Below are 10,604 nucleotides of genomic sequence, written 5' to 3'. Positions count from 1 at the left end.
TCAGAGAAGGGGCTGGGATGGGAGCAGGGACACATGTCTCAGCAGTAACAGAGTGCCCAGTTCCAGGGGCTGATGGCAGAAGCTCTGTGCAAAAGCAGCATGTGCTTGCTTTAGGTTTTTAATGCAAAGAAATGCATATTTTAGTGCTTTGACTGTCCTTGTAAAAGCACAGTGAGGAACATAGTCCACACTTAGCACACTGGGACTCCGTCTGTTGGGGGTTGCCTGTCTAGGGACGGGACGTGGAGGTACCTCTCTCTGTCCTGTGTCACCCTCCATAGAATTCAGCTAGCATTTACAGTGGAACATTTTAAGGCAAACCAAATGATCAGTGACAGTTGCAGTGAAAAACCTGCCCTGTAAACTGCAGTGGCTTGGGAGCTGATTGATAAGCAGCTGAGACATCTGGGTGCTGGGAGAAAGAAAGACAGCTGAGGCTGCCAACCTTTTCAGCTTGTCCCAAGGTAAAGCTGTCCCAGCTCATCAGTCAGCACCCTTACATTTCCTAGGCCTGCAGATTTAAAAAGGCTATGTTGATCCATAAAATCTGGTAATCCAAACGGGTGTGTTTTATGACTTTTTCAGATGAATAATAACCAGGAGGTTTGAAATGTTTGAAAACTTCTTTGCTCACACCTTCCATGCGTAGAATGGGGGATTTTATATCATTTTTGAATTTTTCCATTCATTTTGGTGGAATTAGAAGCAATGAGCACAGCAAGTGCCTATAAGTCATGCAATTATGCTGCTGTTTTAGTTGTTGTTGTTGATTTTGGAGGATGCTTTAAGCATTGTATGAACTTGACAGCTAAGGCTTTGTGATGTTGTAGGCTAGTAGCCTTTCAACTCAGAAAACCTAAGTTCAGCTTTTAGAGATTGGAAGCTCACAACAGAACCAGATTTCCTTCTTTCTTGGAAAATTTTTGTGTCTATCACAAAATGAATTTCACAAGTTAGCAGGAAGTGGTTTCAGCTCACTAGAAGTTGGGAGACACTAGCAGGAGTACCTGGGATTAACAGTCACAATGAAATACTTCTTGAATCCAATACTTGATTTCAATGCTTCTTGAAAAATATCTCTCAGCTCTTTCTGCTTAGTTGTCTACATGCAACAATCTTTCCTTCTGGGACTCATGAGCCAGTCTGAGGACAGCATAACCTGGAACATCTCTAGTCCTCCTAACTGGCATAAACATACAAGTAAGTATCTGACTCTGGATGTACTACAGCCATTTCTCAAAGACCTGTTTTGAAAGATGTTTTCCGTTTAGTCTGTTTAGTAATAAGAATACAGAAATGGCTCCTGGTGTTCCTGATCCTGGTGTTAGCAGCATCCTGGTGTTAGCAGCATCAGTTTCTGCCATGGGCATTTGCACATACACCTTTCTGTCTCTTGGCCACAGCACATCACGTCAGTGTGATACAGTGATGTGAGATGCCTGCAGTAGAAGTGGGTGTGGATTCCAGGACTGTCCTGAATGATGTGGGACTGATCATCATCCTAGTGTGAACAGGTTAGTGCCTCAGAAATACATGCATAATTCAACTTAAGTTTTGGCTGTTTGTCACGCCAGTGTCCTGAAAGAGATGGCTTCTAAAACTTCTTAAAATAATCCTTCAGAGAAGATCTAGGAAAAAAAAAAAAAAAAAAAAAAAAAGAAAAGAAGAAGAAGAAGTATATATTTATAGTTGTGTTGAATGAAATGGCTGGATTCCATTTCTGGTTTGGGTCACTCATGGGAAAGTAAGATTAAAACAGGGAAAATAGTTTGCATAAAAATGATTTTCACAGAGTAATGAGTGAAATGATAATAGGCAAGCTATGGTACATCGATCACACCGGTGAAATAACATCTGATGGATTTTGCAAAGCTGACCTTTCCCCTTCCTATTTTTCCTGGAAATATCTATCTTTTTACATGTGTAAACTTTGCAGCTTCATTATGATCTCCTATCACCAGTGCCTCCTTATTATCAGGTAAAGAGCAAACCGAGTGATACCGCCTTTTTCCTTCTTCAGCTACTATCAAAACAGTGCAACAACCCCAGTCACAAACTCAAGAGTCTTTTGACAGCAGCAATTAAGCAACTTAATTAATGAGTGAATAAAAATGATAATATTTACTGAATGGGAGCATCCTGTTTTGCATTTTTATTCAAACTGTGCACCTGAAGAATACCACTGAGTATACTACCTCCTCCCCTTCTGCTTGCAAGCTCTGTTCTTTTTTTTTTCCCCACACACTATTTTGACTTTGCAAGCGCCCAATAGCTATCGCATGCGTAGGCACAGGCAGGATGCTGAGGCATGAGAAGTCCTTTCCAGCCAGCTGAGGGGAATACACTGCTATCTTTGCTGTGGTTCTGGCTAACCCTTAAAACTTGGCTCATATTGAAGGAACAATTTCCATGGTGTAAGCATTTGTAAGCCTGAACTTTACATCAGACTAGGTGATTAATTACTGATAAAGGGCTAATAAAACATTAATGCATTTTGTAATTAACAAACCTTGGAATGACAATTCTCTCCACCCACTTTCTCCACATGGCTCCCATGCATGTGTACAGACTTCTGTTCTCTCATATCCTTTATTTGCCTGTTAATCTGTGAAACATCCATATATCACATGCATGCATATACATATATATTTTAGTCTGCATGGATTTTCTCAATGAAATATATAACCCATCTCAAGTGCAAGTAAAGCCCCATACATAATTATTTTGGAATGACAGACAGTGAATTCCTTAGCTATTATTTTTGACGACCCTGTCATGGATGCCAGGCATATATTGTGGTAAGAGCCTGAGAAACTTGGGAAAACCCACCTGGGGAGCAAACTCCTTTTTTCTTTATGGAAAGGTTCCCCAAGTGACAGGCCTGCAATCCTGGGTGAGCTTAATTAAAGTCAATAGAGAAAACTAAAGCATTCAAAATTGCTGCCTTTGGGGCTCCCCTGCTCTTCTTTTTCTTCATTTGCTGACACTTTTAAGGGGAAGGTGCATTTTAAATTCCTTATTTGGGGCTTGGGGCTCAGTTCATCACATTCCCCTTCTGTTCTGTATCCCACATTAAATCTCTCTGACACTTCAAAGTGTTGTTTCCCATGATTTATGGCTAACTAATGCAGGTGCACTGGGCCTCCTGTGAGGTGCTGAATGCCCTCTTTGACATCAGTATTAATGAATGAAGTTTTGGCATACAAAACCAGGTAAGGTATGTTGCCTAAGAGTACTGAGAGGTAAACTGAGGCACTCAAGCGGACAGCAATGAAGTCAAAAGATGAACATAACCTTGCTTCGATCTCAGAGCTCTGCTGTATTTATTGAGTCTTGTAGGATGAGGTCTGCTTAGAATATCAGTCTCCTTCCTGGTTTTTCTCTAAAATCTGCCAAATCCAGACCTTGCGTCCCCATTCTTAACTCATTCTTTCTCCTCTTCTGCACTAGTCCCCATCACAGGCTGGAGACATGCAGAAGCAACAGAGCTGGGAGCATACGCTGATGAATCAAAAATGCCTTTGTGTAACAGGATCTTGACCATCTGCTGCACCTGCCATTTCAATCCCTTGTCTGGTTTGAATCACACACTTTCAAATGTCACAGTCACCACCAAGTCTGAAGCTTGGATTAGCTTTTGAGCTTGTAATGCTTGCTTTTGAAATTAATGGCTAAATGCCTACTGGCTTTGGTGAGAGAAGGGCTTGTCAATTGATAGCTACAGTCACCTTCATTACGGAGCCTGCCTTTCCCGGCAGAGCTCATTGGAAGTGGTGTCAGTAACTGCAGTGGGACAGGGGCTGGGGCATTTGTGACAAACTACCTTTGGGGTTAGCTTTTGGAATAAAATCTTCATTTACCATCCTCTGGTAATGAGGTGGCCACATGACTTGAGTGAAGGCATTTTTATTACTGTCTAATGCTAGATAAACTAAATGAGGTTTGTGGATTAGAAAAGCACTTTAAACATTTCAAGTGATCAAAAGCTCTGTTGATGAGGATGGGTGTCAGAAACTCCCCCATTTTGATTGTTGGTCCTATAGCATTTACATTATTTACAACATGCTAATCTAGGCTGTTTGTACTTTTTTTTTTTTTTTTTTTTGGTAGAGGGAGTTGTACAGTAGGATGGTAGTGATTAAATATTCTTTTCTCCACAGCACTCAGAAACGTAAGAAATGTGCAACGTCAATAGCAGAGGGAAGCCCAAGTCCAGTAAGTACAGCTTATGTGGGGTTAAAACCAGAGCTGCAGGACTTGTGTGTGAAGCTGGAAGGGGCTGAGGTTTGGAGATGCACTGTGATTCACAGTGATACGGGCTCTGTGAGAAATGCTACCTGGGATCTCAGCTCTGCAAACAACCCTTCCCACTCTGCTTTGGGCTGTGGGCTAAGGGCAGCAGATCTGGTTCCAATCCATTTCCATTTCAGCGGCAGACAGCATCTCTTCCTTTCCCTGTTCCTCCTTACCACTCTCCCTTGGCAAACAGCTCACCGCTCTACTTTCCTCCTGGAGGAAGGATATCAATGCTGAAAAGGTTAAGTGTGCTGCCTTATGAGTTGGGCTGTTGTGAAATTTACACTCATTAGCTTCTCTGGGTGGCCATCAGGAATTTAATTAATATCCTTGACATGGGTTGTTATAAGTGATATCGTGGCTTCCAGATGCCCATGACTGAGAGAGACAGAGATTGCACTTGTGAAGAGTGACAGCTTTCAGGAGTACGCAGAGGCTTTGTACTCTGTCTTGCAAGAAGAAAGACAGCTCTGGTTGCCACCTTCTTCCTGTGGGAAAAAAGGAAGAAAAAAAAAACGGCAGCCTTTTTGCAGGTAGCCTCACTCATGACAGTAACATCACGTCTGTTTCTGCCCTTGTCAACACATCTCACTGTCCACAATCACTCATCATCTCCAGACAGACAGACTGGAGGAGATCATCAATTGCCAATGCAATTCAGCAGATACACTTCATAAATTTTAATTACATTCCCACTGAAAATGAATGGTCAGAAAATATAAAACATCTGCCATCCAGATCATTTACATTTTTCGTACAATAAATCATCAGCAACATCCAAAACAATGGATTAAATCATGTGGAGTGTGATAGGTCAAGAAAGAAGGAAAGGCACCCATTGTGTGATTGCTGTTTGGACCAAAGCCATTACACGGTGTACAGTATCAAGGAAAATAAAAACATTAAAAAATAGTAACCGTTTGGACTTGTCCTCATAAATAAAAGATCCCTGGTCTCAGATAGACCCTGCTAATGGATCTATTACTGTGTCTATGGAAAAATGAGGGCCTGCTTAAGTAAAAGAATATTTAGTTAATTAAGATGGAGGAAAATGAGCATTTATCAATTGAGTGGCTGGGCTATTTAGCTTGTAAATAGAATAAAGAAGTGATGTCAGTGGAAAATAATCTCTTAATCAGGTTTGACTAACATCATGACTGTTAAAATACCTCAAACTACTTTTTCTTTTGTAGAGTGGCATGAAATCCTAGTGTGAGATCACCAAGCTGCATTCAATCTGCTTATTTTACATGGCAAAGCATCAGACTATATGCTTGGCAAGCCAGGCACAGGATCCAAAAGGGGATCCTCACAGCCTGTGTTTGGCAAGGGAGCCATCCATGGTGGGGCTGGGTGCAGCAGTGCTCGGTGAGCCCTGCCCCAGGAGGTGAGAGATCTGTGTTCAGCTCCCTTTCTCTTTCCAGCTACTGAACTGCCAGGAAAGCAGGCCAAGGCAGCAGGACCACGTTTTCTGCCACAGAGGGTATAAGGTAAAACAGCCAGAGCCACTACTGCAATAAAAAACTTTCTGTTCTAGGCACCATCAATTGACTCAAATCTGGCAAAATTTAGGTTCCTCAGACCCTTGAAAGCTTTGGAATATTTTAGTCCTGAATTGTAGCTGTTTTATGTTGCTCAGTATCATGTGTAAGATATTTTCTTGAGCCGTGATACCATCTTTATCTCACCTTGTGCTGCGTTTTCCCCTAAGCGATGCTTTCTTCAGCGATACTTCTAGCTCCTTGTACTGTTACCAAACCTGAGATTTGTCCCCTCTGCCTTGAGCCATTCTCAGTTTCTAAAAACTGAAAGTGATTTTGGCTGAATCCACCTTAAGGCTTGTTTGTTTGTCTTTCAAATAGTACCCATACAAAGGCATGAACATCCACGAGAAAAGCAAACTGCAAACACACTCAATCACAAGTTGGTGGGTACGGTGTATCCTCATCTCCACAGCAGATGAGAGATTAGCGTGTTTGTTAACCTCAGTATCTTTCCTGTTGAATGAAATGGGTGGAAATCAGGTATACACTGAGCAAATGTTTATTTTGACTGGAAGCCCTGTCACTTTGTGTATTTATGTGAAATAGAGAGATGTATGCTTAGCCTGAGGAGGTATCTGCACTCTTCAAAAAAAGGCCATTGATGAATGGCTATAAAAGCTATACTTTTATCTGTTTTATGTTCTTCTAATGCTGCTAAATTGTTGTGTATTAGGTTAAAAAATAGTTCATTCTGATGTTACATCATGAGCATGTCTCACAATGGTATGTGCAATATAAGCCTCTTTCATTTGACGATTTACTGCTGTTAAAAGGAAATAAAAATCCTCATAATGTATGAGAGAGCAATGTAGCTGAGAGATTCTTCAAGGTGTTAGCTTGAGATTTTAGGCTTGAACCAGGAATATCATTTTTTTTACTCAATGTATCTGCATATTTTTAATTCAGTTACACAAATATCAGAGGGAAAGAGGTAGCAATTTGTTCTCCCATAGAGATGTTTTACTTCATACTAAACTCCTTTACAACAACAGTAATTATTGAAAAATATCACAGAAGTGCTGCAGCACATGTTATTATTATTAGTTACTATTTATACGGTGACACATATTGCTCTACAGACAAATAAAAACAATGTGGCTTTTCCTCTCCCACAGCTATGGTTTATAGGGCTTTTTACTCAGAGTTTGGCCAGCTGGTTTGGATATGACATGAGTTCTCCCAAAATCTATTCCTTTTGCCCCAGGCCTCACCCTGAGTAAGGATCTATTTATTTATTTATTTATCTATTTGTCTCAATGGTGTTCATGGGCAGATATAGGACAGCCCACCGGGCTCACCCCTTTCTTATGGCTTTGCTCTCCATCGTGTGCAATCCCCACGACATCCACCATGTATTGCTTCCTCCAGGATTTACATAGGAGTGAGCAGGGAAAGGAAGTGAACATTAGGAAGTTTGTCAAGCCTCAGCGTGCCTCCAGCATAACACATCTCTTGTGAAAAATTAAGAGACTGAGGAGAAAAATCAAAAAAGCTTGTACATACCTAAAATGTTACTCAGGCAGAACTCATTTGTGTAAATTGAAACGATCCATCTAATTTCTTATGCACCTGAAAATCTGCCTAGAAATGGTACCTGAAAGTTCCTGATATGGCTTTTATGGTGGTGGCTAGGTCTGGGTGAAGAGCATGCTGCTGGAGCACCTGCACTGGCTGAGTCTTGGTTGGTGGCCTGGAGCAACATCACATCACACCAGCTGGGTTCCTCCTGGGTAAAACCGAGCTGGAAGAAGCACCCCAGGAGCCTGCTGAAGGCACTCCAGCCCCACATGTGCCACTCAGCCCCACATGGACCCCTCAGCCAGACTGTCCTGTAGTGTATGTACTGTGGATGTGGGGAGCCGGTTCCCAGCTGTTTCGCTGTACATTTCTGCTCCTATTGGTCTGTATGGCTAATGCAGGCACAGCCACTCTAGCTACACAGCTTGTCCCAAAGCAGGCTGCATGTGCACATGCACGTGGAGCTATGTTGCATAGACGTGTGTGCGCTTGCACACACATGTGCACGCGTAATTTATCATTTTTGTGTGATACACCAAAAATAATGTATGAGCTCCCTCTGCTGCTTTATACAAAGAAATTAATCAAGAAAATTGCTTGCAAAGCTGAGAGCATTTTATTCATATCTTGCTGATAAAGCTGTATGCACAAGTAGTACTAAAAATAATAGCATATTATGCTTGCAAAGCACTGACCAAACATTAAATAATTAAATAAACAAAAGAATGTCTGTTGGCTATGTTGCCTCATAAAATGTTCCAAATACATCTATTTTTATTGAATGAAATGTGTCAACATTTTGGGCAAAAGGGTCAACTTTCTGACTTCCAAGAAGCCATCATTAAAAACAGTGACGACTCTATTGAGAAGTAAGATACATACAAGATTAAATAAAACCGGTTCTTTTTCTCTTCTTAAAAAGAATAAATCGTTTTCAAATGTTTAATGGTGATATATTATTGAGTGTTAATAGTTTTTGGATGCCTTTAGCATTTTATTAAACAATCTTTATATAATTAAACAATGTGACATAACCTACTCCTTGAAGTTTATCTGAACTTGTATGACCCATAGGAAAAAAAAAAAAATCAGATGAATTTGGTGATGAAAACAAAGCCCTGCTGAAGAATGTAGTTCTAAAGACTTAAAGAAGCTCTAACATATATTGTCATCTTTTATCCTCTTCATACTTCTACTGCTTTTAAAAATGGTGCAAGAGAAGTATCTGAAGTACCTTATCATTTTCTACATTGAAAAGAGCAATTTTGATAAATTGACTTGCAAACAAGTTATTTCCTGAAGGGGAAAAATCAGAAGTGTAGTTCTGTAGTTCTATGAATATTTTCAGAGAAAAACTCCAATTAGAGCTGGATGAAAATTTGCAGTCAATTTTTCATCCTGAAAAATATAGATTTAGTTAAACGGGAAAAAAAAAAAAAGGAAAAAAAAAAAGATGCATTTCTATCAATTCACAGGATTGGTTTGAATGACTTCTGAAAGATTTTTTTGACAGTATGAATTACAGAATAATCGACTGAAGGTACCCCTGGAGTCATCTGTTCCCTACCCAAATTAAAGTGTCTCAATATTGCTTAAGTGGATGCTTTTCTCCAAAAATGTACTTCATTAAAAAAAAAAAAAAAAAGATATGTAGAAAAGACTCTAAAAGTAGATGAATGTTTCAAGTCACACTAGACACCGAGTTTGACACAAAGCAATTCATTCTTGCCTTTGCCTTTCAGTTTGCAGAGGCTTCAAAAATATTTAACCAAAAAATAAACCAAAACAAAATTATTGTCAGAATTGTCAACGAACAATCAGGCATATGTGCAGGGCTACTTGAAGTCTTGACCTGAGCTGAGAATGAGAGACAGTGAGAAACCAGCAAGACAGTGAGAGACAGTTGATTGCACCAACAACCTAGGCTGCACCAAACACCCAGTTGAGCTTGTTACATATTAATTCTTGTATGAAACTGCACAAACTGGAAACAAGGATAAATTTCAGCAGTGTCACGTTTTCTTCAGAAAATATTAATTATTTTGACTACTTCTGCTCTTTGACTTACAGGACTGAGCATTCCCTTGGCGTTTGGACTTTGTCTATTTACATTTCTCACAATATACATTTGTTTAACAATTATTTGCTGCTTTGTCCCTGTATGGGCCAAGTGGGACTGCTACCCTTTCCTCTCATATACTTTCACCCCATATACTCCAGCTGTCCCACAACAGATGTGTAACTGAAAGGCAATTCATTGCAACCACTTCTAGTGTTTGGCTATTATCTGGTTTGTCATAATTTTTTAAACATCTGTAACTTGTTTCTCTATGTGCATACAAAAGCATTAACATGATCAGACAATTGGTACCAGATTAGACTAACCATCTAGCTATTTGTATTTTCTCCACCATTAGTGACTTGGCAAAAATAAAAGGCATTTGAGATCCATTTTTTTGCCTTGCTCCAGTAAAACTACTCGGAAACAACATCTTTGCATGATTAAGCGTTGAGCTGTGATTTTGAAATTTGCTAAGAAAGGAGTTAACTCAACAGAGTCCTCTTCTGTGCCTCAGTGGCTGTTTAATGTTGCTGTCCCATATTGCACAGTAACTATTAGGTAGCTGCACTGAAAACGGGTGCACCTTTCACAAAAAAAAATAATGTTTGAGTCAGCCATCCTATTTGTCCATGTTTGCCAGCTCTTTGTACCATGGCAATCCCTCTGTGAACACTTCTGATACTTTAGTCTCTATTCTGATTCCATTACTGAACCAAATTTGGGTCTAATAAACACACTATTCACTGATGTAGCTATAATTATCCAATCTGCAGGCTTTGCACATATAGGAGTCGATGAATCAGATATTCTAACATAGGGCCTGATGTCTCTTCTGGCAACTTCGCCACCTCAGTAGTTTGTGTTTTTCAGTTTTAAATTGGTAACATTAAATGTCTTTAATAGCTTATTACTGGAATCCTTTACACGACAGAGATGTGGTGAATACAAATAGAGTACTTGACAAATCAGAGACTGTGATGGTTGGCAGATTCCATTGGCAATTTAGTCATGTGCTCAGGATCACAGATATTAGAGTTGGAAAACACGTATTAGGTGAAATCCTAGAGTCAATGACGTAAATGGTAGAACTTCTGTTGATTTCCAGGGGCCTATTGTATTAGCAGTGTTGTATTTTTCCACCATCCAGTATTGATCATATCAGTCCAGTCTATGTGCAGTTTTGT

This window comes from Oxyura jamaicensis, chromosome 2 (genome assembly GCF_011077185.1).
Source record: "Oxyura jamaicensis isolate SHBP4307 breed ruddy duck chromosome 2, BPBGC_Ojam_1.0, whole genome shotgun sequence".
Lineage (NCBI taxonomy): Eukaryota > Metazoa > Chordata > Aves > Anseriformes > Anatidae > Oxyura > Oxyura jamaicensis.
Note: the sequence above shows the minus strand (reverse complement) of the source record.